This window comes from Dendrobium catenatum, unplaced genomic scaffold (genome assembly GCF_001605985.2).
Source record: "Dendrobium catenatum unplaced genomic scaffold, ASM160598v2 fragScaff_scaffold_303, whole genome shotgun sequence".
In the NCBI taxonomy this organism is placed as follows: domain Eukaryota; kingdom Viridiplantae; phylum Streptophyta; class Magnoliopsida; order Asparagales; family Orchidaceae; genus Dendrobium; species Dendrobium catenatum.
Window position 1 is genome coordinate 14,555 of NW_021318765.1, and position 4,013 is coordinate 18,567.

Consider the following 4,013-nt stretch of genomic DNA (forward strand, 5'->3'; position numbering starts at 1 on the left):
ATTTTCTAAAATTGAACTAAAAAAAATGTTTAAGTTATTGAACTTATCAAGTCCAAATTAGATACTTAATCACGAGAATGCATTGTATTGAATAAATATATTCTCTAAAGAAGTTCTAAATAATTGATGATGGAAGCTGACATGGATTTGACTATGGACCCTACCCATAGATTTAACCTAAGAAGATGGAGTTTGACATAATTTGGATTTGGGTTTGGATATTAATTTTAATGATAATATTTAAATTTGAATTTAGATAATGATTTTAGTGCAAAGATTTTGATTTGGATTTAGACAATGTATTCAGTGAAAAGAAATTATACAAGAGGGGAGATGACTTTGAGATTTATGATCTAAAGACTGAAATTTATATACACATGCAAAACTACAAACTGGTAGTGCCCTTACTTGACCTAGTACCAATTCAGTATTCTGAATGGCCTAGTATGCATGGTTTTTAGTATGAAACAAAGTAACCATGTGTTTACATGTTTATGTAAATAAACATGCATATGCAAGATTATAATTTAAAAAAATATTCATATGTAATAATATACTCAGGCAAAACCCTAAGTGACCTAGGACCTATTCAGTATTATGAATGGCCTAACTTGCTTAGTTTTTAGGACCAAACTAAGTAATTATGGGTTTACTTATTTATGTGAAAAAAATGCATATATAAGACTAAAATTTAAATAAACTTACATATACAAGACTATACATAGGTAAAACCCCTACCTGACCTAATGCAATATTTCAGTTGGTCTCGTTTACTTAATTTTAGGATGAAACTAAGAAACCATAGGTTTACATGTTTATGTAAATAAACTACCTATGAAAGATAAAATTTAATATACAAAACTATACACTGGAAGAACCCCTACCTAACCTAAGACTGATGTAGTGTTTTGTTGACCTAATCCACTTAGTTTTTAGGATGAAACCAAGTAACTATGGGTTTAAATGTTTATGTGAATAAACATGCATATACCACAATAAAATTTAAATAAACGTGCATATAAAAGGCTAAAATTTAAATAAATATGCATAGACATGAAATTGAAAAACCTAAACATTTAATTAAATCTATAAATATTTAAATAAGTTTAGTCATCACTAAAAATGGAGAAAGAAGTCAATTCCCAATAGAGACACTAGAAATATTTCTAGGCAAATTTTATGCTCATTTATCACATGATTTTCTTTAAAAGTTTCTTTTGTCTTTTTTTTTTTTAATAAAATGCCAATAGCAATAAAATAAAAAACTTATTACAACCTAATAAGGAAAAGATAATCCATCACATTACACATTTAATAAAGACAAAAATGAGGAATATTAACACAACTAATTGAAAGTGCTCTGATACCACTTGAAAGTTTATGAGGGGTATTAAACCCTAAAGAACAAGTCCCGAGGCTAACAAAAAGGGGGTGAATTGGTATTTAAAAAACCTTCTTTCAACAAAAAGAAAAATCCCCTTCTTAAAGCTTTTTCAACATCTAAAAACAGATAATCAATACAACTAAATATCAATCACAGATTTTCAACCAAGCAGTTATATCCAAGAAAAATAAATGTAGTAAATAAAGTGTAGAAATAATAAAAGGAAAGAACACACCAAATTTATAGTGATTCAATCCAATCCAACCTACATCCACTCCCTGGAGGCACCCTCTGAGTATTGCACTAAACCTTTATTGACTCTATTTTAGCCCCCACAGCTAGGCAGAGAAGCCCTTACAAAATCACTTCCACCTTCCCCGATGCAGCGAAGTAGCTAGGCCCTTTGACACCAGAGAGATCTTATTCTTCCCAAAACTTCCCTCAAGAAGAACCTCTGATGGTACTAAGGTGCAATCTTATTAAAGTAACTGCGTGAAATCCCCTCAACACTCCCTTGAAACCCCCTCCAAGGATCTTCTCCGTCTCACACTCCATCTTTTACTCTCTCCCGTTTAAGTTCTCTCTTCAAATTTTCTTCAGAAGAATGAAGACACAATGGCTATCAAAGACATTTACCAAGTGCCTTGACAAAGCTTAAATATAGGGTTTTGAAAAACCTTAAAAATTAATTATGGTAGCAAAGATTGTCCAGTATGATTACAAAATCATCTAGTACAATATACTTAAATAGAGGACTTTAAAAACCCTAAAAACTCAATTCTAGCACCAAATATCATCATGTATGATCTCAAGATCATCTAGTATGATATGCAAAATTTGACCTAATAGTCATGGACGATCTCTGGATAGTCCAGTACAATCAGTTCAAATTTATACAGATCATACAATATAAATATTATGGCTCATCCTGGATGATTAGAATAAAAATTATGGTATTTTGTCAGGGACGATCAAGTATCATCCCATGTACCTCTCAGGTCATCCAGAACAATCTTAACTAATCTTCCTAGATGATTGAATTGAATAAATTAACCATACTTAGTCCTCTAATCATAGGATCAATTTAGGCATAATTGTCAAAGATCATCCAGTACAATATACATCATTCTGGATGATTAGAACACAAAATGAAATTCAAAATATTGCCTAAATTATGATTGACGACTATTTTTTATGATCATAACTTTTCATCCTAGATAATTATCTAGTATGATTAGTTAAATGGTCTAATTATACAATATGATATAAATCATACAAAAAAATTAGTTCAAAAATTAAACTTCTAATTTTGACTCAATCTCACTCCCCCTAAGTGTGAGCGTGCATAGTCACCAAGCAAGCATACACCCTTATAAGACACGACTCAATAAATCAAAAATACATTAATGAATATTATAAAAATCATTACAACATAACCTATTCTATCCAATCTTGTGCCTTGAATCTTTGTTGGATGGTGCAAGGTGTTCCTGAAAAGTTAGTACACACATAAAAAAAATATATTGCAAATACAAGTAGATAATAGGATACGAGCCATAATGTTTATTATCTTCAAAAATATAAACTCATGAGCTCAAGTTGCAACACTAATATCTTCCCAAATAAAATCATAAAAAATAGCATAGTTAGCACATAAATTGGCTAATTTATTACAACTCCTACTAAAAAAATGAATACAACTTGATTGAACTCCTTTAGAAAAGAAAGATCCTCCTACAACAAGTGATTAACCTTCTAGTTGTTATGAATATTCAAACTTTGAATTAATTTGAAAATATTGAAATTGTCACCTTCAATAGCAATACATTTTGCTTCCATTATCGCACCTTGGTCAACCTTCTTCAAAGAGCAAATTTCCATTAGCCCCAACTGAGCTACATCTCAATGTAAACAACTAAAATAAAAAGCAAGCAAGAACTATCCTTTATGATCCCTGAACACTCCATCAATACTAGATTTATTAGATCTTAAAAGAAAAGCATCAATATTAACCTTTAACCATTCAAGTGGAGGATGGTGCCAAGAATAAAAAAGTTAAGATGGTACATTAACACCCCAGTTTTTTGAATGTATATATAATGGAGATGATGCTGAAGCAGAGGAGATAACATTCACAGCAACAAAAATTGAACTATCCTCCTTTTCACCATGAATAACTTTGTTCCTACTCTTCCAAGAAAAGAAATTGCTGTACGATATAAATTTGCAATGAAAGGATTAGTATACAAAAATCTTTTCAGATTTTTAGTGCAATTAGGAAAGGAGGGAAAAACTGGCACTTGGAGGCCCCAATTGTTAAGAATATTTATAACATGAATAAGTTTGGAACAATCAGCTTCTATATGGCTCACATCTTCAACAACAAAGCATCCTCTTGGACAACCATTATTATTCAATAAAATTTTATACCTTAAAAAAGCATTAGATGGAATGGCATTATTAGATAGGCGTTGCCACAAAAGTTCCACCCAGGGTCTAAGCCTCAACTTTTTAATTCAGCTCTAGTACATATCCTCATCAAAGCCTTCAACCAAAGCATCTTATACCAAAGCTGCTATAGTTTTGCTGGAATCCTTTGCCTTCAACTCCATGTGATCCATCGCATATA